The sequence below is a fragment of the Macaca mulatta genome, chromosome X (genome assembly GCF_049350105.2).
Source record: "Macaca mulatta isolate MMU2019108-1 chromosome X, T2T-MMU8v2.0, whole genome shotgun sequence".
Taxonomy (NCBI): Eukaryota; Metazoa; Chordata; class Mammalia; order Primates; family Cercopithecidae; genus Macaca; species Macaca mulatta.
In genome coordinates this window covers 48,684,643-48,712,470 of record NC_133426.1, presented here as the reverse complement: position 1 = coordinate 48,712,470, position 27,828 = coordinate 48,684,643, and the positions used below count along the sequence as shown (strand labels likewise).

The window sequence follows — 27,828 nt, the reverse complement described above, 5'->3', positions numbered from 1 at the left end:
ATGGGGCCTTTTGTAGATCCATATGGATTTTTGGATTTTTTTTCTATTACTGTAAAAAATGTCATTGAGATTTTGATAGGGATTGCATTGAATCTGTAGACTGCTTTGGGTAGTATAGACGTTTTAACTATATTAATTTAAGTCTAACAATCCACAAGCTCAGGATGTCTTTCTATTCATTTGTATTGTCTTCGGTTTCTTTAATTAATGTTACGTAGTTTTCAGTGTACATGTCTTTCACCTCTGCTTAAATTTATTCCTAAGTATTTTGTTCTTTTTAATGTCATTGTAAATGGAATTATGGAATTATTTTCTTAATTTCCCTTCCAGATAGTTCATTGTTGGTGTATAGAAATGCAACTGATTTTTTTTTTTTTTTTTTTTTTTGCAACAGAGTTTCGCTCTTGTTGCCCAGGCTGGAGTGCAATGGTACCATCTCGGCTCACTGCAACCTCCACCTCCTGGGTTCAAGCGATTCTCCTGCCTCAGCCTCCTGAGGAGCTGGGATTACAGGCGCTCGGCACCACGCCCAGCTAATATTTTATATTTTAGTAGAGACGGGGTTTCACCACGTGATCCAGGCTGGTCTTGAACTCCTGACCTCAGGTGATCCACCCACCTCGGTCTCCCAAAGTGCTGGGATTACAGGCGTGAGCCACCGTGCCTGGCACAACTAATTTTTTAATGTTGATTTTGTATCCTGCAACTTTACTGAATTTGTTTATTAGTTCTAACAGTTATTTTGTGAATTTGTTTATTAGTTCTAACAATTATTTTGTGAAGTGTTTAGAGTTTTCTAGAGATAAGATTGTATCATCTGCAAGCAGAGATAATTTTTTTTCTTTCTGATTTGGTTGCCTTTTATTTATTTATTTATTTAGGAGACGAAGTCTCACTCTGTTGCCCAGGCTGGAGTTGCACCCTCTGCCTCCAGGGTTCAAGCAATTCTCTCACCTCAGCCTCCTGAATAGCTGGGTCTACAGGTGCGCACCACTACGCCTGGCTAAGTTTTTGTATTTATTTATTTATTTATTTATTTATTTATTTATTTATTTTTTGAGATGGAGTCTTGCTGTGTCCCCCAGGCTGGAGTGCAGTGGCGCGATCTCGGCTCACTGCGAGCTTCGCCTCCCAGGTTCACGCCATTCTCCTGCCTCAGCCTCCTGAGTAGCTGGGACTACAGGCGCCCACTACCGCGCCCGGCTAATTTTTTGTATTTTTAGTAGAGACGGGGTTTCACCGTGGTCTCGATCTCCTGACCTTGTGATCCGCCCGCCTCGGCCTCCCAAAGTGCTGGGATTACAGGCGTGAGCCACCGCGCCCGGCCAAGTTTTTGTATTTTTAGTACAGACAGGGTTTCATCATGTTGGCCAGGCTGGTCTTGGAACTCCCGACCTCAAGTGATCAGCCTGCCTCAGCCTCCCAAAGTGCTGGGATTACAGGCGTGAGACACCGCACTTGGCCTGTTGCCTTTTCTTTTTTGTGCCTAATTGCTCTGGCTAGGACTTCCAGTACTGTGTTGAATAGGAGTGGTGAGAATGGGCATCCTTGCCTTGTTCCTGATCTTAGAGGAGAAGCTTTTAGTTTTTCACTGTTGACTACATGATGTTAGCTGTGGGCTTGTCATATATGGCCTTTTTTTTTCCCTAAGCCATTTGCACATACAGATTGAATCAGATTAAAATAAACAACACAAAATATATTTAAATGAGAAACTGAAACATTAAAAATAATATTAGGTGACATTAAAACTGTCATGGAAATAAACTGTATATACAACAAATAAATCAATGATTGTTAACTTTTTTAGACAGTTTGAATATCAGATTAAAATGAATAGCATTATTAGTCAGTAAAAAGACCATATAAATTATTTTCTTTTTTTTTTTTTTTTTTGAGACGGAGTCTCGCTCTGTCGCCCAGGCTGGAGTGCAATGGCCGCATCTCAGCTCACTGCAAGCTCCGCCTCCCGGGTCTACGCCATTCTCCTGCCTCAGCCTCCCGAGTAGCTGGGACTACAGGCGCCCGCCACCTCACCCGGCTAGTTTTTTGTATTTTTTAGTAGAGACGGGGTTTCACCGTATTAGCCAGGCTGGTCTCGATCTCCTGACCTTGTGATCCGCCCGTCTCGGCCTCCCAAAGTGCTGGGATTACAGGCTTGAGCCACCGCGCCCGGCCTCATATAAATTATTTTCAAATTCCAAATAAAAATATTTAAAATTTTGAAATTTTGGACCCAAAATTATGTCAGTAATTTCATGAAAGTAGATCTCCAATAGGTCCTATATTCTAGACTCTGTGAAATGACATCAGAAACTGTCAATTAAAGTGTAACTCACAAATAATATCTAGCTACATACAAGTTTAATTTTCGATCAGTTTGAATAACTATTGAATTTAAAAGAAAATTGATGCTGAGGTTAATTTACAGAGTCAATGAAATGCCAAGAAGAAAGCATTGAGACTGAAACTAAAGAACCAAATATTGCATAACAAATACCAGTACTAACTTAACATTTATAGAGAGAAAAATCTATTCTGGCCATGTGTAGCTGCTAATATTAATAAACTAATCACATTCTACACATCAGTGTTCCATACTGTATATTGGGGAGGGGGTATTTCAAGTAAAGAGGCTCAAGATTTCTCATAAGATGCTGATGTGTGGTAGCAATACATAACTAAAATATTTTACTTATGTGTGCAGTGTGAAAGTTTGCATCAGAAGTTACAAAAATCTCCAGAATGCCCAACGGGGCTGAAAGGAAAAATATCAGAACTTTTCAGGAACACAAATGAGTCAAGAAAAGATTAAAAGGCTTTATCAACGTGAGAAACCAATGGCTGATCACAAGGCAAAATTGATAATATTGTGCCAGGTTAAGTAGAACAAACAAATATACTGATTGAAGACATTTACATGGAAAGATCTCCCAATCATGACAGCTAAATTATAAGTTATGAAGTACACACACACACAAAATAAGCTTCCATAATTTAGAGTAAGAAGAAATTGGATGCTACATAAATTAATAATATTGGAATTGTATTTAAAATGTTTAAGTCAATTCAGTGATAAAATAAGAGACAAAAATAATGTTTAAAGAGGAAGAAACTTTAAAATTGAAGAGCATCCATGGAAAGAGATAACTGTAAAGTGAATAAATGAGAAATAAAAATCTATAAATTCAATATACATTGTATTGGGAAGCTATTGACTCAGAATAAGCTAATGAGAGAAATAGTGCACTGGAAGATTAAGGAGAGAAAATCGATGCTAATAAAAGTAAAGTGATATAAAATGTAAATATATTTATGGATCTATAAAGACAAAGATTAGAAGGAATAAAGTATATTCAATTGTTTCACTGAAATATATACAAAGAATAAGACACAAATATAGTTTTAAAAAGAAATACTTTTTTTGTAAAATTAAAAGCCAGAAAAAATTCTCGAATTCAGAAGTACATAGTTTTCAAAAAAAAAGGTAAATACAGGTGATCATTTATACAGAAATAATAGTCAAGCTGTATAACACTAAAAAGAAATAAAAATCTTAAAAGTAGGGAGAAAAAAAACAGAGGTAAGCCACAAATTTGTAGGCACCATCCACACAGCCTTGATAGAAGCCAGAACAAGGAAAAGTAAATATTGAGTGTAAGAATTTAATATTTAGTCAAATATCTTTAATAAATAAAAATAAAACATTCTCAAAAGTACGAAGACAGAGAGCTTATATTACCAGAAGGATATTCTTAATATTACACTTCAAAAAGAAGTAAAAATGTTTTCTATATTAAGGCCTGAAAATCAAAATGAAAAAAGAAGACACTTGTAAACATATGGGAATATCTATCCATCATGTATGTTAAACTAAAAAAAAAAAAAAAACCCACAGAGAATTGGCAGCATTTGTTTCAAAAGTATTTAGACATATTGAAAGTGTAAATCCATACATTTAAGTTAAATTAGATAGCAAGTTCTGTACTACTTAAGTAACTTAACTGGTGACAGAATAATCTGTTTTCAATAAAAATAACTTGTTAAGCTTCTGTCTCACAGTTTGTGTCACACTGATTATCCTTTTATCAGATCTGAGTAGCACCAAAAGACTGACAGTGGCAGTATACATTGCCCACAAGCCTCTGGACACCCAGGACAACAGGGTCATATGCCCATAGCAAGGTTAAGGTGCATGAGATGATGAAATCGACCCAGTAGATGACCACAAAGAAACTCACCAGCAGCAGGATGGTCTGAGTGGCACTTTTCTCTGGGGAAGGTCTTGGGGAGAGGCTGGTGCTGTGAAAGTATCAGAATTTCTTCTGGTGCCTGAACAAAAGAACCACCCTGTATGCACTTGAGAGCAGCATTGTTCCTATAAGAAAAACATATCTGGAGTAAGAAACAGTCTTCTGATGATGGAGTTCACGGTGGAAAAGTGAACAGTCTTTACTGGTATGCAGAAGATGGCTCAGGGTCACAACGGAAGACGCCACAGTGCACAAGATGAGATTACTACTGAAAAAAAACCTGAGAAAATGTGAAAAGAAGAAATGGCAGGTGAAAATGATATATATTTATGGTTAAACCGAGAGCTTCTGGGGCTGATGATTATGGCCTGAAGTACACTCAGGAGGCAGGTGGTGCAGATGGAGAAACTCCTCATCACCTTGTTCAGGTAAAAAAAAAAATCCTTTACACTTGAAGTCGTTCTGAAAATACAGTAATTCAGACAGACCTGGAGACAACAATGGCACCACAGTAAGGAGGGTCACTGTGGATGAAGGCCAGGTGATAAATGCTCAGGTCTGTGGGCTTAGGCCTGCATTACAGAAGAAGTGTGAAGACGTGGAAGAAAATGAGGAAACTGAGGGTCAAGATTCCAATGCCACCTTGAAAAAAAAAAAGGCATTTTTCAATGAAAACATAACTGGAATGTAATCATCTAAATTGCAAAAGAGAAACATATTTTGAATATCTGAAAATAATAGACTTTACATTATAAATGTTATTGTATGTTCAAAATCACTTTTTTATCATAAAATTCTTGATTCTATTGCATAAATTTTCAAAAGTACAGTCAGCATTATTTTTCACACTATATATATATATATTCTAAGAATATTTGTGTGTGTGTATATATATATATTTTGAGATGGAGTCTCTCTCTGTCGCCCAAGCTGGAGTGCAGTGGCATGATCTCGGCTCACTGCAACCTCCACCTCCCAGATTCAAGCAATTCTCCTACCTCAACCTCCTGAGTAGCTGTGACTAAAGGTGTGCACCACCACGCCTGGCTAATTTTTGTATTTTTGGTAGAGACAAGGTTTCACCATGTTGGCTAGGCTGGTCTCGAACTCCTGACCTCAAGTGAACCACCTACCTTGGCCTCCCAAAGTGCTGGGATTACAGGCATGAGCCACAGTGCCTGGCCGTGTATACATACTTTTTTTTTTTTTTTTTTTTTTTGAGACGGAGCTTTACTCTTGTCACCCAGGCTGGAGTGCAATGGTGTGACTTCAGCTCACCACAACCTCTGCCTCCTAGGTTCAAGCAATTCCCCTACCTCAGCCTCCCAAGTATGTGGGATTACGGGCGCCTGCCACCACGCCTGGCTAATTTTTCTATTTTTAGTAGAAATGGGGTTTCACCATGTTGGCCAGGCTGGTCTCAAACTCCTGACCTCAGGTGATCCGCCCACCTTGCCCTCCCAAAGTGCTGGGATTTTGGGAGCCACCACGCCCAACCCAACATAACTTAAAAAATTGAAAACAAAATCTGACTGACTCTCATATCACAGCATTAATTTTCTTAGCCTCTCTTTCACATTTAAGAACTTTTATGATTACCCTAGGCTCACACTTATAATTCAGATAAGATCAGGTGCATTCAGGGTGGTATGGCTGTAGACACCAAACTCATAATTCAAATTAATCTCTTTATTTTAGAGTCAACTGATTATCACCCTTGATTTTATCTACAGCCGCTATTCTTCTTTGTCATACACCATAATATATTCCTAGGACCCAGGGGTTAAGACATGGGCACTTTTGTGGGGCATCATTTCATTTATCACAACTCCTATTAATTGTATTTTATTAAAATAATCATGGCTCTGTCCAACTTTTGTTTCCATCCCAGAGAACCCTTATGTAAATATTTTTATCTTAGAAGAAAATTGCAGCCGGGCGCGGTGGCTCACGCCTGTAATCCCAACACTTTGGGAGGCTGAGGTGAGGCTCATTTGAGGTTAGGAGATCAAGACCAGCCTGGCTAACATAGTGAAACCCTGTGTCTATTAAAAATACAAAAATTAGCCAGGCATATATGGCCTTAGGTAAATTCCATCTATACCTAGTTGATTTAGAGTTTTATCATGAAGTTGCATTGAATTTTTGTGAAATACTCTTTCTGAATCTTTTGAGATGATTGTTATCCTTCCTTCTGTTAATGTGGTATATCACATTTATTAATTTGTGTATGTTGAGCCATCCTTGCATCTTAGGGATTAATCCCATTTGGTCATGATGTATGATCCTTTTAATGTGCTGTTGGATTTGGTTTGCCAGTATTTTGTTGAGGCTTTTTGCATTTATGTTCATCAGGGATATTGGCTGTAGCGTTCTTTTCTTGTAGTGTCTGACTTTGGTATTAGGGTAATGCTGGCCTTGTAAAATGAATTTGGCAAACACAGGCAACCAAAGCAAAAATGGGCAAACGGGATCACATCAAGTTAAAAAGCTTCTGCGCAGCAAAGGAAACAATCCACGAAGTGAAGAGACAACCCAAAGAATGGGAGAAAATATTCGCAACTACCCATCAAGGGATTAATAACCAGAATATATAAGGATCTCAAACAACCCGAGAGGAAAGAATCTAATAATCTGATCAAAAAGTGGGCAAAAGATCTCCATAGACATTTCTCAAAAGAAGACATACAAATGACAAGCAGGCATATGAAAAGTTGCTCAATGTCACTGATCATCAGAGAAATGCAAATCAAAACTACAATGAGATAACAATCTCACCCCAGTTAAAACGGCTTCTGTCCTGCCAGATGCGGTGGCTCATGCCTGTAATCCTAGCACTTTGGGAGGCCGAGGCGGGTGGATCACGAGGTCAGGAGTTCGAGACCATCCTGGCCAACATGGTGAAACCCCTGACTCTACTAAAAATACAAAAATTAGCCGGGCCTGGTGGCGTGTGCCTGTAATCCCAGCTACTCGGGAAGCTGAGGCAGGAGAATCGCTTGAACCTGGTTGGCGGAGGTTGCAGTGAGCTGAGATTGCACCATTGCACTCCAGCCTGGGCAACAGAATGAGACTCGGTCTCAAAAAAAAAAAAGGCTTCTATCCAAAAAACAGGCAGTAACAAATGCTGGCAAGGATATGGAGAAAAGGGAACCCACGTACACGGTTGGTGGGAATGTACATTAGTACAACCAGTATGGAGAACAGTTTGGAGCTTCCTCAAAAAACTAAAAATAGGGCTCTCGTATGATCCAGCAATCCCACTGCTGGCTATATACCCAAAAGAAAGGAAAGGAAATCAGTATATGGAAGAGATATCTGCACTCCTATGTTGCATCACTGTTTCCAATATCTAAGATTTGGAAGCAACCTAAGTGTTCACCAACAGATGAATGGATAAAGAAAATATGGTACTTGTACACAATGGAGTACTATTCAGCCATAAAAAAGTATGAGATCCTGTCATTTGCAAAAACATAGATGGAGGCTGGGTGCAGTAGCTCACCCCGTCATTGCAGCACTTTGGGAGGCAGAGGCAGGCTGATTACTTGAGTCCTGGAGTTTGAGACCAGCCTGGCCAACATGGCGAAACCCCATCTCTACCAAAAATACAAAAATTAGCTGGGCGTGGTGGCACGCAACTTTAATCCCAGCTACTCAGGAGGCTGAGGCAGGAGAATTGCTTGAACCCAGGAGGCGGAGGTTGCAGTGAGCCTAGATTGTGCCACTGCACTCTAGCCTGGGTGACAGAGCGAGACTATGTCTCAAAAAAAATAAATAAATAAAAAGATGGAACTGGAGATCATTGTTAAGTGAAATAAGCCAGGCACAGAAAGACAAACATCACATGTTCTCATTTGTAGGATCTAAAAATCAAAATGATTGAACTCATGGACACAGAGAGTAGAAGCATGGTTACCAGAGGCTGAGAAGGCTAATAGGGGGATTGGGGGAAGGTGGGGATAGTTAATGGGTACAATAAAAAATAGAATGAATAAGACCCAGTATTTGATAGCACAACTGGGTAACTATAGTCAACAGTAACTTAGTTGCACATTTTAAAATAACTAAAAGAAGGCCAGGCATGGTGGCTCATGCCTATAATCCCAGCACTTCGGGAGGCTGAGGCAGGCAGATCACTTGAGGTCAGGAGTTCAAGACGAGCCTGGCCAATGTGGTGAAACCCTGTCTCTACTAAAAATACAAAAATTAGCCAGGCATGGTGGCAGGTGCCTGTAATCCCAGCTACGTAGGAGGCTGAGGCAGGAGAATGTCTTGAACCCGGCAGGCGGAGGTTGCAGTGAGCTGAGATCACACCACTGCACTCCAGCCTGGGCAACAGAGTGAGACTCTGTCTCAATAAATAAATAGACCAGGTGCGGCGGCTCATGCCTGTAATCCCAGCACTTTGGGAGGCCAAGGCAGGCAGATCACGATGTCAGGAGTCCGAGACCAGCCTGGCCAACACAGTGAAACCCCGTCTCTACTGAAAATACAAAAAATTAGCCAGGCGTGGTGGTGTGCGCCTGTAATCCCAGCTGCTCAGGAGGCTGAGGCAGGAGAATTGCGTGAACCTGGGAGGTGGAAGTTGCAGTGAGCCGAGACCGCGCCATTGCACTCCAGCCCAGGTGACAGTGCGAGACTCCATCTCAAAAAAATAAATGAATAAAATAACTAAAAGAATGTAGTTGTGTTGTTTGTAACCCAAAGGATAAATGCTTGAGGTGATGGATACCCCATTCTCCATGATACAATTATTTTGCATTATGCGTTGCACATGGCATGCCTGTATCAAAACATCTCATGCACCCGGTTAAGTATGTATACATGTTGTGTACCCACAAAAATGAAAAGTAAAAATAAATAAAGTAAAATGAATCTGGAAGTGTTCCCTCTTCTATTTTTGGAAGAGTTTAAGAAGGATTTATATTATTATTTTTTAATGTTTGGCAGCATTCACCAGTGGAGCCCTCTGGTCATAAAGCAACAGAAAATCTGAACAGACTAACAATGAGTAGCAAGATTGAAGCAGAAATCAAAAACCTCTGGGCACATATTTATAGCTTTATTGAGGCTTAATTTGCATACCATAAAATTCACCCATTGTGTCAATTCAATGATTTTTTAGTAAATTTCTAGAGTCGTCCCAACATCATCACAATCCCATTTTAGAACTTTTCCATCAACTCCAAAATTTCCCTCAAGCCCACTCATGGCGACTCTCCACTTTCTAACCTGTAGCCTCAGGCAACCACTGACCTTTCTGTTTCTATAGATTTGCCTTTTCTGGACATTTTATATAAATGGAGTCATACAGTATGTGGTCTTTTGTATCTGGCTCATCCGTGTGGTGCTGTGTCAGTATTTTGTTCCTTTTACTGCTGATAGTACTCCATTGTATGGCTATATCACATTTTGATTATCTGCGCACCACTAATAGACATTGGGATGATTTCTAGGTTCTGGTTGTTATGAATAATGCTGTAATTCAATATGTATGAATAGTGTATATTTGGCCGGGCGCGGTGGCTCAAGCCTGTAATCCCAGCACTTTGGGAGGCCGAGATGGGCGGATCACGAGGTCAGGAGATCGAGACCATCCTGGCTAACACGGTGAAACCCCGTCTCTACTAAAAAATACAAAAAACTAGCCGGGCGCGGTGGCGGGCGCCTGTAGTCCCAGCTACTCAGGAGGCTGAGGCAGGAGAATGGCGTGAACCCGGGAGGCGGAGCTTGCAGTGAGCTGAGATCCGGCCACTGCACTCCAGCCTGGGCGGCAGAGCATGACTCCGTCTCAAAAAAAAAAAAAAAAAAAGAATAGTGTATATTTGCATGCAAGTCTTTAGTGGACATGTTTTTATTCTCTTGGGTAGATGCCTAGGAGTGAAATCGCTTGGTCAGGTTTTTTTTGTTTGTTTGTTTTTGAGACGGGGTCTCATTCTGTCACCCAGGCTAAAGTACAGTGGTGCAGTCATGGTGCACTGCAGTCTCGACCTCCTGTGCTCAGTCTCCTGAGTAGCTGGGATTACAGGCACGCATCACCAAGCCCGGCTAATTTTTGTATTTTTAGTAGAGACGGGGGTTTCACCATGTTGGCTAGGCTGGTCTCGAACTCCTGACCTCAAGTGATCCACCGCCTCAGCCTCCCAAAGTGCTGGGATTACAGGTATGAGCTACTGCACCTGGCCTCGTTTCCAATTTTTATGTTGGTATTACATAAATTATTTTTAAATACTTGTATATTAGCTGACTTTTGCTACATTAGAAACAACACCAAAACTTAGTGACATAAGGCAATAAACATTAAATTATTTTTATGTCTTTGTGGGTCAGCTGGATGGTTCTAGTGTGGGCCAGCTCCTGTGGGGCTGGAGTGTATAGGATGGCCTCGTTCATATGTCTGGCAGTAGGCAGGCCGGTGGGTATAAGAGTGTTCTCCACTGGGTTGGTTTACCTTTGCTCCAGCAGGCTAGCCCAGGCTTACGGTTCCCAAGATCAGCATCTGTAAGCACTTCTCAGGCCTCTGCTTGCGTCACATTTGCTACTGTCTCACGGGCCAAAGCAAGTTCTAAGGCCAGCTTACATTCAAAGAGTGGTAGAGACTCTGTCTTGATTGGAAAAGGTGTAAAGTCATATTGCACAGGGGCATGGACACAGGGAGGGGTGGAGAATTAGGGCCATTTCTGTAATCTACCACAAATAGGTTTGACTTCTTTCTTTTTTTTTTGAGACGGAGTCTCGCTCCATTGCCCAGGCCTGGAGTCTCGCTCTGTTGCTGCCCAGGCTGAAGTGCAGTGGCACAATCTTGGCTCACCGCAGCCTCCGCCTCCTGGGTTCAAGCAATTCTCGTGCCTCAGCCTCCCAAGTAATTGGGATTATAGGCGTGAGTCACCGTGCCCAGCCTAGGTTTGATTTCTAGCCATTAGATTCTTAGGTGTTACTTAAGTGGATTATGAATTTTATGTTTGTCAACAAAATGTGCAAACACAAAGCTTATAATTTCCCTGAATCTTCCTTAATTGTGTTTTTCACACATTCATTTTTCTTCAAATCATCTAAGTATGATGCTGAATTTTGGAGCACAGAAAAGAAACTGCTTCCAAAGTCACCTCCTTGTAAAGTCACATTTAGATCAGAGGAAGCCATGGACCATTTAGAATCTTGGGAAAATGAAGGCCTTTGCTTGGGAGGCAATCTTGCATTCAGGCTGATTGGGGCATCCACATGGGGCTGAAGCTTCCTGTAACTTCACTCCAGTGCTCACACACGTGGGGGCCTAGACTCGCAGAGGACACTCTGCATTCCGTTCCACTGTTAACAGGAATTACTCCTACTTCACAAGGAGCAATGACATTAAAGAAGTTACCTCTGTGGCCCAGGTAGAGGCTGGGGGACAATTGTCAGCAGCTTTCATGGAACTTTTGGTTTTTTGTTTTTGTTGTTGAGAGAGTCTTCCTGAGTAGTTGAGACTACAGGTACCCACCACCATGCCTGGCTAATTAGTTGTATTTTAGTAGAGACGGGGTTTCACCATGTTGGTCAGGCTGGTCTCTTAACTCCTGACCTCAAGTGATCCACCCACCTCGGCCTCCAAAAATGTTGGGATTACAGGCATGAGCCACCGCGCCCAGCCAGCGAACTTGGTTTGATGGAGGAAACTTGGATTGGAAGGATTAAAGAAGCAAACGGCAGCCTGAGCCATGCATCCCATCTATTTTCCCGCCCATCAGCACCTCTACTCTGTACCTGGGCATGTGTGAACCCTCTTTGCACAAGCAAAAGGATAGAAATGGCTGGACTGTCAGCATGAAACAAAACATACTATGAGAATAAAGGATTAAAAAAACACATGAGGCCAAGCATAGTGGCTCATGCCTGTAATCCCAGCACTTTGGGAGGCCGAGGCAGGCAGATCACCTGAGGTCAGGAGTTTGAGACCACCCTGGCCAACATGGCAAAACCCCGTCTCTACTTAGAAAAAACAAAAATTAGCCAGGTGCGGTGGCGTGTCTGTAATCCCAGCTACTAGGGAAGCTAAGGCAGGAGAATTGCTTGAACCTGGGAGGTGGAGGTTGCCGTGAGCCGAGATCACGCCACTGCACTCCAGCCTGGGAGACAGAGTGAGACTGTCTCAAAAATAAATAAATAAATGAATAAATAAATAAAAATAAAATTGTAAAATATGCATTCACAAATTAGTGTTACTGGAAAACTGCATGTTACGTAACAGTATATACAAAAGTGAAAAAGTAAAACCAAAATGATATATCACCAAAATTAAAAACACAAAAATTTAAAATAAAAACAAAATGACACGTACAAGTAAACCGTTTTTTTAAAACTTTATGTAAATATAAACACGGACATTTAGAAATATAAACATTCAAAGGATAGAAATGAGAAATTACTCCTTGGGTGTTGGGTGTCTGTTTGCCATTTATTTCTACAATGTAGTCCCCTCTTTTCCGAAAAAGTTGCAAGCAACATGGATGACTTTTCCAAAGATAAGAGAGACCCGGCATGGTGGCTCACGCCTGTAATCCCAGCACTTGGGAGGCCGAGGCAGGTGGATCATCTGAGGTCGGGAGTTCGAGACCAGCCTGGCCAACATGGCAAAACCCCCATCTCTACTAAAAATGCAAAATTAGGTGGGCGTGGTGGCGGGCGCCTGTAATCCCAGCTACTCAGGAGGCTGAGGCAGGAGAATCGCTTGAACCCGGGAGGCGGAGGTTGCAATGGGCCGAGATCGCTGCCACTTCACTCCAGCCTGGGTGAGAGAGTGAGACTCCGTCTCAAAAAACAAAAAACAAAACAAACAAACACAGAAGAGAAAACACTCTCTGAAATTAAAGTAAAGGGAATAGAAAACAATGGGAAGCTAGTTGGTAGTAGGGGAAAGGGCTATTTTCCAATGGCGAGTGACAAAACCACAAGGCAAAACTGTCCCTCCCCCTCCAACTGGAGCCCATACAGGGAGGCATGCACACGGGCGCACGTGTGTCCCTCTGTGAGCGTTGTATGGTGCGCACTGATAGACTGATGGGGACCCTCTGACCGTTCCTGTGAGGACTTGAGCCAAAAAGCTACTTCCCGCTTGGCACAGCTGGCCCAGCCCAGTGTGCTTCTGAAACTCTAGGAACCATCGGAGTCCACTGGAGGGTTTCTGAAAACACCAACTGCTGGGCCCCAGGCCCACAGCTTCTGATTCAGTGGGTCCTGGGTGGGGCCCAGGAATATGCATTTTTAATAAATTCCCAGCGAGGCAGCTGCTGCCTGCCAGGGAACCCCACTTTGGGAACCACTGGACTAGTGTCTGGGTCAGCGAATAGAGGAGGCCACCCGGAGGCCGGAAGGTGCTTGAGGCCCTGGGCCTCGTGGCTGGTGGCTGGAGATGCCCTCCTCCAGGCCTCGAGCTTCCTCAACCTGACAACTTGCCAGTAAGGGAAATGGGCGCGATCTAACGTGCCGCGAACTAGTGCAGATTCACACAGCCTAGGTCGAGTAGAAATGGAATTCTAGAAATGATGTATGCCAAGAGTTTGCAGTGTAGACCTCAGAATCATCTCAGATTCTAAGGGGAAACAAAACGACTGCAGCAGCAGCAGCAGCAGCAGCAGCAGGGAACAGGTTGGCTACAGAGCCAGTGGCCACACCCGGCTTTCTGCAGCCTTTTTGGCTCCGCAGCATTTTTTTCGGAGCCTAAGGGCGGGAGGAGATGCCGTATATTTAGGGGTGAAGTGAGAGATAGCGGAGCTTTCTGGCATTTCTGGAGCAACACTGCCCCCAAGAGGAATCTGATAAAGCCTCAAAGCTATGTGGACGAAAACAACATGAACCCACAACGTTTGAAAGGCGAGGTAATGAAAAATAGATCTGGAAAGATCCAGCAGCCAACCTGACGATCCTCGCTGATTGAAGATTAACGCACTACGAGTGCAGCTAGGTTCAAATAGCGGTTCTGCCACTTACTCACTTTGTGACCCTGGGCAAATTAGTCAACGTCCCTGTGCCTCAGTTTCCCCTACTTGTACCTACTTCATGGGGGATTAATGAACCAATATATGGAAAATATTTAAAGCATTTCCGCTGACTACAGAAACTTTTTACAACTCCCCCAGAAATAATCCAGGTCATTATGCGTTTGCCCACATTCCGTCTTTGTCAGGAATTGTAGGCCAAAATGTTTTTTATTTTTAATTTTAATTTTAATTTTTATTTTTGAGACGGAGTCTCTAACTCTGTCTCTCAGGCTGGAGTGCAGTGGCGTGATCTGGGCTCACTGCAACTTCCACCTCCCAGGTTCAACCAATTCTCCTGTTTTAGCCTCCCGAGTAGCTGGGATTACAGATACTCGCCACCATGCCTGGCTAATTTTTATTTTTTTTAGTAGAGACGGGGTTTTGCCGTGTTGCCCAGGCTGGTCTCAAACTTCTGACTTCAGGTGATCCGCCTGCCTCGGCCTCCCAAAGTGCTGGGATTATAGGTGTGAGCCACTGCGCCCGGCCCAAAATGTACTTATTTTTTAAAGACAATGCTTTAGTTCTAGTTCTCCACAATTAAACCCAGCATAGTGGCCAGGTGTGGTGGCTCATGTAATCCCAACACTTTGGGAGGCCGAGTCAAGAGGATCGCTTGAGACCAGGAGTTCAAGACCAGCCTGAGCAATATAGCGAGACCCCCGTCTCTATTTTCAAATATAAAATAGGCCAGGCACAGTGGTTCATGCCTCTAATCCCAAGATTTTGGGAGGCTGAGGAGGGAAGATTGCTTGAGTCCAGGAGTTTGAGACCAGCCTGGGCAACATGTCGAGGCCCCGTCTCTACCAAAATTTTTAAAAAATTAGCCAGGTGTGACGGTGCATGCCTGTAGTCCCAGCTACTTGGGAGATTGAGGTGGGAAGATTGCTTGAGCCTAGGAAGTCAAGGCTGCAGTGAGCCGAGATCACACCACTGCACTCCAGCATGGGTGACAGAGCAAAGACCCTGTCTCAAAACAAACAAATAAATAAAATATAGTAAAATAAAATAAAAATAAAATAATATAAAATATAAAGACATTAGTTGGGTGTGGTGGTTCGTGGCCGTAGTCTCAGCTACTCAGGAAGCTAAGGTGGAAGGATCGCTTGAGCTCAGGAGTTCGAGGCTGCACAGTGAGCTATGATCGCACCATTGCACTCCACTCTGGGCCACAAAGTGAGACCCTGTCTCTAAAAAAATATTTTTAATTACATTAAAATAAAATTTTTTTTAAAGTCAGGTCTGGCTTTTTTTTTTTAAAAGTCATACTCTCGGCCGGGCGCGGTGGCTCAAGCCTGTAATCCCAGCACTTTGGGAGGCCGAGACGGGTGGATCACGAGGTCAGGAGATCGAGACCATCCTGGCTAACACGGTGAAACCCCGTCTCTACTAAAAAAAAAAATACAAAAAAATAGCCGGGCGAGGTGGTGGGCGCCTGTAGTCCCAGCTACTCGGGAGGCTGAGGCAGGAGAATGGCGTGAACCCGGGAGGCGGAGCTTGCAGTGAGCTGAGATCCGGCCACTGCACTCCAGCCTGGGCGACAGAGCGAGACTCCGTCTCAAAAAAAAAAAAAAAAAAAGTCATACTCTCAATATAGGCATAGAACACTGTTTACAGCTTTTGCCTCCATAAAATTATTTTTCTGTTACAGAAAATTTCAAGTGTATAAAAAAGTAGAGAGAATAATACAATAAATCTCCATGTAGTCATCGTCTAGTTCAATACTGATCAATTTACAGCCAATCTTGTTTCTTTTATGTCCTCTACCCACATCCCCACTGGATTATTTTGAAGCAAAACCCAGATATTACATAATTTTACCCATGAATCTCTCAAGATGTTGCTGTAAATGATAAGAACTTTTTTTTTGTTTGTTTTTTGTTTTTTTTTTTTTTTTTGAGACAGTCTCGCTCTGTTGCCAGGCTGGAGTGCAGTGGTGCAATCTCGGCTCACTGCACTCTCCACCTCCCGGGTTCAAGCGATTCTCCTGCCTCAGCCTCCTGAGTAGCTGGGATTACAGGTGCCCGCTACCACGCCCACCTAATTTTGCATTTTTAGTAGAGATGGGGGTTTTGCCATGTTGGCCAGGATGGTCTCGATCTCTTGACCTTGTGAACCACCCACCTCAGCCTCCCAAAGTGCTGAGATTACGGGCATGAGCCACTGCACCCGGCCCAAATGATAAGAACTTTTAACAAGTTAGCTGTAAATCATGATCATATCTCAAAAATAATTATTATTTAATCAATTATCTAGTCAGTTACTTTGTCTCTCTCTTTATCAGTTTTCAGAATGAGTTGGTTCGCTAGCATCCTCCAAAGGTGGCCAGGGAGATTTTGTGGCATCATTGTACTCTGAGGGCTAGGAGATGTATTTCGATCTATTGCAGTTATTGTTCTTTTTGATGCTCAAATTGCCCCATCTTTGGCCAATGGGAGCCTTTGAAACTGCTTGATATGACCCCAGTAATCTATAACTTCCTTTTGATATGATGCAGTTTTTAAATAATATATAATTTTATATTATAATGATTATATAATAATATTGTGTTTGCATGGTTCTCAATAATAGTATGGTATATTCAAACGATAAATAATAATAATATGTGCCAGGCACGGTGGCTCACGCCTGTAATCCCAGCATTTTGGGAGGCCGAGGCGGGCGGATCACGAGGTCAGGAGATCGAGACCATCCTGGCTAACATGGTGAAACCCCATCTCTACTAAAAATACAAAAAAATTAGCCGGGCATGGTGGCGGGCGTCTGTAGTCCCACCTACTCGGGAGGCTGAGGCAGGAGAATGGCATGAACCCAGGAGGCGGAGCTTGTAGTGAGCAGAGATTGTGCCACTGCACTCCAGCCTGGGCAACAGAGCGAGACTCCGTCTCAAATAATAATAATAATAATAATAATGTATATTTAGATAAATCTAGCTTCTATCCCTGTCTCCTCAACCTTCTTCCCTCTTTCTCCACCCATAATAAACCATTTTATCTTTTTTTATTTACCCCTTTACAAATAGCTGTTTGTATATTTTTGGTTTACCCGTCCATCAAAAATATGCAGACAGCTAATTTTTTTAAAGTAAATTTACAAAGAAAAAAAAAACAGAAAAAGAGCAAATTCCTAGCAAAAAAAAAAAAAAAAAAAAATATTCATGGATCAAAACGTATATAAATGTAAAACTTTGAGAAATACTGTGAAACTTCTTCTAAAATGCTGGTTGAATTTTATACTGCCACCTGTTATATATTATCAGTTTTCCTTATACTCTTGACAGCACTGAATATTATAAAAGGTGAGAGAGCTAAGTCTTTTTTCCCCGAGCTATTGGAGTTTTCTGTTTTTATTTTTGTTTTAAAAAATCCAAGTTTGGCCAGACCTGGTGGCTCACACCTGTAATCCCAGTACTTTGGGAGTCCAAAGCAGGAAGATTGCTTGAGCTCAGGAGTTCAAGACCAGCCTGGGCAACATGGCAAAACTCTGTCTCTACAAAAAGATACAAAAAGTTAGCTGGGCATGGTGGCTCGCGCCTGTAGTCCCAGCTTCTCAGGAGGCTGAGGTAGGAGGATCACTTGAGCCCAAGAGGCAAAGGCTGCAGTGAGCCATGATCGCACCACTGCTCTCTAGCCTGGGTGACAGAGCGAGACTCTGTCTCAAAAAAAAAAAAAAAAAAAAAAAGTCCACATTTATTGCATTATGGTCAAAGACTGTGGTCTGTATCCATTCTACTTTTTGGATTTACTACACTTTTCTTTGTGGCCTAATATTATGGCCAGTGATTACTAATGTTCCATAGTCGCTGACTGACTAAAAGATGTATTCATGGTTTTAAGAAAAGAGAATTTGATATAGCTTTATTAATTATAGTATTTTTGCTTTTGTCTACTAGAGCTGTCATTTGCTGACAAAGGTAAGTTAAAGCCTCCTGCTTCTGGTATATTTCTATCATTTATTTATTACATTTCCTAGAGGTTATACTTTTTGCATCTTGCTACTCTATTAATTAGTACTTACAAATTTATGACAGCTATAGCATTATTTCATTTTAAATTTTTTCTTTTTTTTTTTATTTGCCAAGTTTTCTTTTTTATTTATTTATTTATTTATTTATTTATTTATTATTATTAAGGCTGAAATGCAGTGGTGCCATCATGGCTCACTGCAGCCTTGAACATTTCTCAACCCTGGTCTCAAGTGTTCCTTCCACTTCAGCCTCCCAAGTAATTGGGACTATGGGCATGAGCCACCACACCCAGACATACACACTGTTCTATTGTATTTATTTATTTATTTCATTTCACAATGGGTCAACACAGTGTTCTAAACCTTCACCCCCAAAAAGCACTATCTCTACAAACAACAATTATTATTTTTTTTAATTAGCTGAGCATAGTGGCTAGTGGCATCACGCCTGTAATTCTAGCTACTCTGGAGGTCAAGGTGGGAAGATCATTTGAGCCCAGGAATTTGAGGCTGCAGTGAGGTGAGATCACGCCACTGTATTTTAGCTTGGGTGACAGAACAAGACCCCATCTCTAAAATAAATAAATTAAAATCTTCATCAATAAATCACAATACTTCATGGACTCATGATCTTGTAATACATTTTGTATTTAAATTGTTTATATAGACAGAGTCCCTGCACAAAATACTTGTCTGGGGCCCCATACATTTTAGGGGCAGTACTGTGGTTAGCCTTTGAGATGGTCCCTGATTCCCCATCCTGGTGTCTGTGCCCCCCGCGTTGAGTATGGTCTGGATTTTGTGACTCAAAACAAATAGAATATGGTAGAAATGATGAGATACCACCTCTGAGATTCGTTTATAAAAAGATCCCTCTCTCTCTCTCTCTCACTGGAGCCCAGCCATCAATTAGAAAGGCTATATGAAAAAAATTAGCCGGGCGCGGTGGCTCACGCCTGTAATCCCAGCACTTTGGGAGGCCGAGGCGGGCGGATCACAAGGTCAGGAGATCGAGACCACGGTGAAACCCCGTCTCTACTAAAAATACAAAAAATTAGCCGGGCGCGGTTGTGGGCGCCTGTAGTCCCAGCTACTCGGGAGGCTGAGGCAGGAGAATGGCGTGAACCCGGGAGGCGGAGCTTGCAGTGAGCCGAGATCGCGCCACTGCACTCCAGCCTGGGCAACAGAGCGAGACTCCGTCTCAAAAAAAAAAAAAGAAAAAAATTAGGCCCTGGAGATTGAGAGGCCACATGGAGGAGAACTGAAGTACCCCAGCCAACAGCCAACACCAGCCATCAGCCAGGTGAGTGGACCTTCTTGGGAGCAGACACCCCCAGCCCCAGTCAAGCCTTCAGATGACTGCAGCCCTAGATGCAACCTCGTGGGAGACCCTGAGCCAGAACTATCTATTAGTAATAGCAAAGATACACCCAGATCCCACAGCTATAGAAACTGTAAGATAAAAATGTTTGCAGTTTTAAGTCATTCCTAATTTTTTTTTTTAGACAAAGTGCCTGTAAAGATAATGATTATTTGTATTTATTTATGTTTTGAGACGGAGTCTTGCTCTACCACCCAGGCTGGAGTGCAGTAGCACAATCTCAGCTCACTGTAACCTCTGCCTCGCAGGTTCAAGGAATTCTCCTCCCTCAGCCTCCGAGTAGCTGGGACTACAGGTGCGCACCACCAGGCCTGGCTAATTTTTTTGTATTTTTAGTAGAGATGGGGTTTCGCCATGTTGGCCAGGCTGGTCTTGAACTCCTGACCTCAAGTGATCCACCCGCCTTAGCCTCCCAAACTGTACAGGCATGAGCCGCCGTGCCCCGTCTTTTTGAGACAGAGTATTGCTCTGTCTCCCAGGCTGAAGTGCAGTGGCATGCTCTTGGCCGACTGCAACCCTACCTCTTGGGTTCAAGTGATTCTCGTGCCTCAGGCTCCCGAGTAGCTGGGATTACAGGCACCTGCCACCATGCCCAGCTAATTTTTGTACTTTTAGTAGAGACGGGGTTTCACCATGTTGGCCAGGCTAGTCTTGAACTCCTGACCTCAGGTGATCCACCTGCCTTGGCCTCCCAAAGTGCTGGGATTGCAGGCATGAGCCACCACACCCAGCCAAAGTTTATTTCCAAAGACATCTGTGAATGCTTCCTCTCATTTATAAATATGGATGAACACATTTTTATAGAAGAAAAAAATCTTTATTTTTACTTTTATTTTTTTTTTTAGAGACAGGGTTTTGCCCTGTTGCCCAGGCTTGAGTGCAGTGGTACAATCACAGCTCACAGCAGCCTTGACCTCATGGACTCAAGCAACCCTCCCACCTCAGCCTCCCCAGTAGCTGAGATTATAGGCACATGCCATCATGCCCAGGTAATTTTTTATACTGTTTTGTAGAGACTGGGTCTTGCCATGTTGCCCAGGCTGGTCTCGAACTCCTGGGCTCAAGTCATCGCCCGCCTTGGTCTCTCAAAGTAAGGCACCACGTCCAACCAGAAAAAAAACTTGTATATAGTACATAATAGTCCTGAGACATAGCATACATAATATACCAAGAATATAAAATAACGAGATTCAGTTTGGAGTAGAATCTAAACATCTGTATTTTAATAAAACTTTATGGGTAAGTCTGATGTGCACTGAGCGTCACTGGCCGAGAAGATGTCAGATTCAAATTAAAGAAGGCTGTGAACAAGTAAGCATTTACAGTAATATCCAATTATGATGACCAATAATACTCTATACCACTGTCGTCTAATAGCATCAAGCAAAGCACCACCAGGACTCTGATGAGTACAGGAAAACTCAACGAAAATATTTCTTTTTTCTTTTTTTTGAGACAGGGTCTTGCTCTGTTGCCATGGCGCAATCTGAGCTCACTGCAGTCATGACCTCTGAGGCTCAAGCAGTCCTCCCACCTCAGCGTCCTGAGTAACTGAGAGTATAGGTGCATGCCACCATGCCCGTTTAATTTTTTTTTTTTTAATTTTTAGTAGAGATGGGGTCTCACTGTGTTGCCCAGGCTTGTCTTGAATTCCTGGGCTCAAGTGATCTTCCTGCCTTGGCCTCCCAAAGTGCTGGGATTACAGGCATGAGCCACCGCCCTGCCCAGGAAATATTTCATAAGAGTTTCATTCAGTGTTTCCTCTAAGTTGCAACATATTATGAAAAGCAAGGGCACACATCTCCAGGGACTTCCGATAAAGCATATACTTTCTGTTTATTTCTTTGTTTGTTTTCTTTTTTTGAGACAGAGTCTCGCTGTCACCCAGGCTGGAGTGCAGTGGCGCCATCTTGGCTCACTGCAACCTATGCCTCCTGGGTTCAAGAGATTCTCCTGCCTCAGTCTCCTGAGTAGCTGGGATTACAGGTGCCCGACACCACACCCAGATAATTTTTGTATTTTTAGTAGAGACGAGGTTTCCCCATGTTGCCCAGGTTGGTCTCGAACTTCTGACTACAAGTGGTCCACCCGCTTTGGCCTCCCAAAGTGCTGGGATTACAGGCATGAACCACTGCACCCAGCCATGTTCTGTATCTTTTTTTTTTTTCTTTTTTTTTTTTTTTTTTTTTTGAGACGGAGTCTCGCTCTGTTGCCCAGGCTGGAGTGCAGTGGCGCAATCTCGGCTCACTGCAAGCTCTGCCTCCTGGGTTCACACCATTCTCCTGCCTCAGCCTCCCAAGTAGCTGGGACTACAGGCGCCCGCCACCGCACCCGGCTAATTTTTTTGTATTTTTAGTAGAGACGGGATTTCACCGTGTTAGTCAGGATGGTCTCAATCTCCTGACCTCGTGATCTGCCCGTCTCGGCCTCCCAAAGTGCTGGGATTACAGGCGTGAGCCACCGCGCCCGGCCCCTTTTCTTTTTTTTTGAGACGGAGTCTCACTCTATCACCCAGGCTGGAGTGTAATGGCATGATCTTGACTCACTGCAGCCTCCATCTCCCAGGTTCAAGAGATTCTCTCACCTCTGCCTCCTGAGGAGCTGGGACTACAGGCACGCACCACCATGCCCAGCTAATTTTCATATTTTTAGTAGAGATGGAGTTTCACCATGTTGGCCAGGCTGGTCTCCAACTCCTGACCTCAAGTGATCTGCCTGCCTCGGACTCACTCCCAAAGTGCTGGGATTACAGGCATGAGCCACCATGCCCAGCCTAATTTTTGTATTTTTAGTAGAGACAGAGTTTCACTATGTTGGCAAGAACTCCTGGCTTCATGTGATCTGCCTGCCTCAGCCTCCCAAAGTGTTTACAGACATGAGCCACCACACCTGGTATCTAACATCCTTTTTAAATAAAGTGAAATAACTGATCCTTGTAATTTTCTAGGGTCCCTGTGTGAAATGTCAAAGATAGTTTTAGGTACAAAGGAGATCATGAAAGTTTTTTTTTCTATATTTAGGTCTGGCTTTGGGAAGATAAAAGTAAAAAACTAGGCCAGGCGAGGTGGCTCACACCTGTAATCCCAGCACTTTGGGAGGCCGAGGTGGGCAGATCACCTAAGGTCAGGAGTTCGAGACCAGCCTGGCCAACATGGTGAAACCCCGTCTCTACTAAAAATACAAAAATTAGCTGGGCGTGGTGGCACATGCCTGGAATCCCAGCTACTCGGGAGGCTGAGGCGGGAGAATCGCTTGAGCCCAGGAAGTGGAGGTTGCAGTGAGCCGAGATCGTGCCACTGCACTCCAGCTTGGGCACCAGAGAGAGAGTCCCTCTCAAAAAAAAGAAGGCCAGGCGTGGTGGCTCATGCCTGCAATCCCAGCACTTTGGGAGGCCGAGGTGGGCAGATCACCTGAGGTCAGGAGTTCGAGACTAGCCTGGCCAACATGGTGAAACCCTGTCTCTGCTAAAAACACAAAAATTAGCTGGGCATGGTGGCAGGTGCCTGTAACCCCAGCTACTCGGGAGGTTGAGGCAGGAGAATCACTTGAACCCAGGAGGCAGAGGATGCAGTGAGCAGAGGTCACGCCATTGCACTCCAGCCTGGGTAACAAGAGCGAAACTCCATCTCAAAAAAAAAAAAAAAAAGAAAAAGAGAAAGAAAGAAAGAGAAAAAAGAAAAATTCAGAGGAGTTTTATACACTTGAGTAAGACAGTATTATAGGTACCTGAGAAACAATAATGGTGACCAAAGTGACAACAAAACATAAAAATACAGATAGAGTAACATGATTATAAATCACTTGAGAGAAAATTTTTTTCTTTGTATTTCTTTTCTTCAAAAATTAAGGACATAGAGCCAGACACGGTGACTCACGCCTGTAATTCCAGCACTTTGGGAGGCTGAGGCGGGCGGATCATGAGGTCAGGAGATCAAGACGATCCTGGTTAACACGGTGAAACCCCATCTCTACTAAAAGTACAAAAAGTTAGCTGGGCGTGGTGGCAGGCGCCTGTAGTCCCAGCTACTCAGGAAGCTGAGGCAGGAGAATTGCTTGAACCCAGGAGGCAGAGGTTGCAGTGAGCCGAGATCGCGCCACTGCATTCCAGCCTGGGCGACAGAGCAAGGCTCTGTCTCAAAAAAAAAAAAAAAAAAAAAATTAAGGACATAATAGGCTGGGCACAAGGCCAGGAGCAGTGGCTCACGCTTATAAGCCCAGCACTTTGGGAGGCCAAGGCGGTCTGGAGTTCAAGACCAGCGTGGCCAACATGGTAAAACCGCACCTCTACTAAAAAAAAAAAAAAATACAAAAATTAGCTGGGCCTGGTGGTGTGTACCTGTAGTCCCAGCTACTCGGGAGGCTGATGCAGGAGAATCGCTTGAACTCAGGAGGCAGAAGTTGCAGTGAGCCGGGATTGCGCCACTGCACTCCAGCCTGTGCGACAGAGCAGCGAGACTCCATCTCAAAAATGAAAAAGAAAAAAAAAAAGAAAGAATCACCAAGCATGTTGTAGGCCAAGGAAAGAAACGTAAGACACGAATACATTGCATAGCTTCCTCCATAACTCAGGTGTTATCAACCAAGGCAAATAACATTCACGTTCCAAGTCTCATATCATGGAACAAACTGACACTTTACTTGAAGACAGATGTCAGGGGCCCAAAGGTCAGAACTAATTTCATAGTAATACCAAGATACATTTTTGTTTTGTTTTGTTTTATGAGACAAGGTCTTGCTCTGTCATCCAGGCTTGAGTGCAGTAGCACCATCATAGCTCACTGTGGCCTCAAACTCCTGGGCTTGAGCAATCCTCCCATCTCAGCCTCCCACGTAGTTGGGACTACAGGCATGCCCCATCACACCCAACTTTTTTTACTTTTAAATAAAATTAAAAGTAGAGACAAGGTCTCTATGTTATCCACGAAATCAAAAAAAGTTTGATTTTCTAATTTTCCTATAATTTTAGAAATATTTGATTTGTATATGTGCTTATTTCTCTCTATCAGCCAATCAGAACAGAGTTCCTTTAATTTAAGTGACTTCACAAAATAATTTACGGATACCCTCCAGGGACAGGAAAATATTGCTCACTCACCTGAGGAGTCTGACTGCAGCCTCAAGCGATCCTCCCACCTCAGCCTCCCAAAGTGCTGGGATTACAGGCATGAGCCACTGCACCCAGCCCTAAGATATTCTTTATGTTAAACATGTTAATGCATTTGTTATTATTATGACTCAATAAATATTGACAATTTTCTGTTTTAATTTCTAACCCAATAAGTATCAATAGCCATAACCCACATAAATCAAAGCTCTTTGGGGTCTTTAATAAGCCCTAAGAGATTAAACAGAACTAGCTTTGACTTCACTGAGGTGTGGACAATTGTGAAATGTCATTTTAATCAACTAGCCAAGCTCAGGGCTACACCTAAACCAGCTCCCTAGAACGGCCCACGTCCCTTATATGACATCTTGATGTGGCAAAAATGGACATGTTGATTGATAGACCCCAAAAGAGGGCCTCTCTGTAGCACATACAAATAAACAGCAGGCCAGGCACAGTGGCCCACACCTGTAATCCCAGCACTTTGGGAGGCCGAGGCAGGTGAATTGCTTGAGCTCGGGAGTTCCAGACCAGCCTGGGCAACATGGCGAAACCCCATCTCTACAAAAAATACAAAAATTATGGCTGGGTGCAGTGACTCAGGCCTGTAATCCCAGCACTTCAGGTGGCCGAGGCGAGAAGACTGCTTGAGTCCAGGAGTTCGAGACCAGCCTGGGCAACATGGTGAAACCCTCTCTCAAAAAAAAAAAAAAAAATAAAGTAGGCTGGGCGCAGTGGCTCATGCCTGTAATCCCAGCACTTTGGGAGGCCAAGGCAGGCAGATCACGAGGTCAGGAGATCGAGACCATCCTGGCTAACACAATGAAACCCCGTCTCTACTAAAAATACAACAACAAAAAAGACATTAGCTGGGTGTGGTGGCAGGCACCTGTAGTCCCAGCTACTCGGGAGGCTGAGGCAGGAGAACAGTGTGAACCCGGGAGGCGGAGGCTGCAGTGAGCCGAGATTACGCCACTGCACTCTAGCCTGGGAGACAGAGTGAGACTCCATCTCAACAACAACAACAACAACAAAAACACAAATTAGCTGGGTGTGGTGGTGTGTGCCTATTGTCCCAGCTACTTGGGAGGCTGAGGTGGGAGAATCACCTAAGCTTGGGAGTTTGAGGCTGCAGTGAGCCGAGATCAGGCCACTGCACTCCAGCCTGGGCAACCGGAGTGAGGGCAATCCTGTCTCAAAAAACAAAAAGCGAAAACTAGCCGGGCTTGGTGGCATGCACCAGTAGTCCCAGCTACTTGGGAGGCTGAGGTGGGAGGATCGCTTGAGCCCGGAAGGTCAAGGCCACAGTGAGCCGTGTTCACACCACTGCATTCCAGCCTGGGCGACGGAATGAGACCCTGTCTCAATTAAAATAAATTGAATTAAATTTAAAAATAAGAAGCAGCAAAATTATACAAATTTAAAATTGTGCTTAGTAATCAGTGTTTCTGTTTTCTTCCTTACTCAGAAATGATCTGGGCATCCAATGAATATCCATTAATTAAGTACATTGAGTATCAGTCAGAATTTTCAATTACCTAAAGATCTTGGAAGTTATCTTCAAGATGACATACTACAAAACATAATTACGGTGAAATAAACTTATTAGATTAATGATTTATTTTAGTCAAATGCAAGGATACATTTTTTGTAATCTTCAACATTATGTAGAAGTGGTAGCTTACTTGATCAGTAAACCTTCATCAATTTAGGAAAACACAAACTTAAACAGATAAATGCACACTTGTATTATCCTTAACACTAACAAATCAAAGAGAAAACATCCATAATAATTACAGGATAATTACATAATAATAGCATAATATTGTTTTTTGTTGTTGTTTTGTTTTGTTTTTGAGACAGGGTCTGGCTCTGTCACCCAGGCTGGAGTGCAATGGCATGATCTCAGCTCACTGCAACCTCTGCTTCCCAGGCTCAAACCATCCTCCCACCTCAGCCCCCCGAGGAGCGGGGACTACAGGCGCACACCACCACTACTGGCTAATTTTTGTATTTTTGGTAGAGACAGGGTTTTGCCATGTTGGCCAGGTTGGTCTCAAACTCCCAGGCTCAAGGGATCCTCCCATCTTGGCCTTCCAAAGTGCTGGGACTACAGGCGTGAGCCACTGCGCCCGTCCTATACTGTTTTTATTAAACTCAAATAATTAAACTAGTGTCATTTGCCAGAGATTTATCTTAATTATGAGAACTTGGATTCTGAATTGGTTTCTGAAGGAGGAATCTTTTTCAAGTCTAGTGCATTGACAGTATTGAAAGTTCAATTTCTTCCTGGACTACAGAGGACAGCCATTTTAAAAGTTTGATTTCCTAATTTTCCTATAATTTTAGGAATATTTGATTTGTATAAATACTTATGTATCTCTTTCAGCCAATCAGAACTGAGTTCCTTTAAGTGACATTACAAAATAATGTCTGGACACCCTCCAGAGAGGGGGGGAAACATGGCTCCCTCACCCCAGGAGTCTGACTGCAGCCACAGAGGGAGCTCAGTGACTCATTTTCACACAGTTCACCACAGGGCAAGAGATTCGAGAGGCACAGGCTAACATGCCTGACTCCTGCTGTTCTCTGCCAACATCCGTTCATTGATTCCTAGAAGTCACCGAATGGTCAGATCAGAAAGCCAATTTCCCAATCATCACTGCCACCACTAGGGAATAACTCAGCTATAAACAAACCAAAACCAAAAACATAACAGGGGACAGGGTGGCCTGGCCTCGCCTGTCTATTTGCCTTAATTTGACTCACCTAAGGGGCAGGGTGACATGCAGTAAAAAGGTCTTTTTCCACTGATTGCCACTGGAATTGCTCTTCTGAAGTGCTGCCCTGATATCTCTGTGCTCCTGCTCAAGGACCCACAGTGGCTCCCTCCTTCCTGTTACCATGTGGATGCCACTGATTCTTTCCTCAGCTTCCATGTCAGGCTGTCATCTGTCTGAATATGCAGTGAGGCCACGGTGCTCTCTGTGCATCACGATCATTGCAAGCAAGGCCAGGGTAACATCTGCCCTCACTCTGGGTCACTGCATAGATCTGAGGGGTTCTTGGCAATGTCAGCTCCCTGAGGGCAGAGGTTTTGTGTGCCTT

General features: G+C 43.4%; 1 long non-coding RNA gene and 1 pseudogene across 1 annotated transcript; both read right to left on the bottom strand.

Moving 5' to 3' along the window:
* On the bottom strand, window positions 4,001-4,929 carry MACMULV1R-PS1059 (vomeronasal 1 receptor macMulV1R-ps1059 pseudogene; annotated as a pseudogene).
* LOC144338600 (uncharacterized) lies at window positions 8,524-16,283 on the bottom strand. Its single transcript, XR_013412847.1, has 4 exons — window positions 15,856-16,283; window positions 15,433-15,539; window positions 14,859-15,046; window positions 8,524-8,659 (listed from the first exon to the last, which is right to left on the bottom strand). It is a non-coding gene; the product is annotated as an uncharacterized LOC144338600 (long non-coding RNA).
* Between the last annotated feature and the right edge of the window lie 11,545 nt (window positions 16,284-27,828).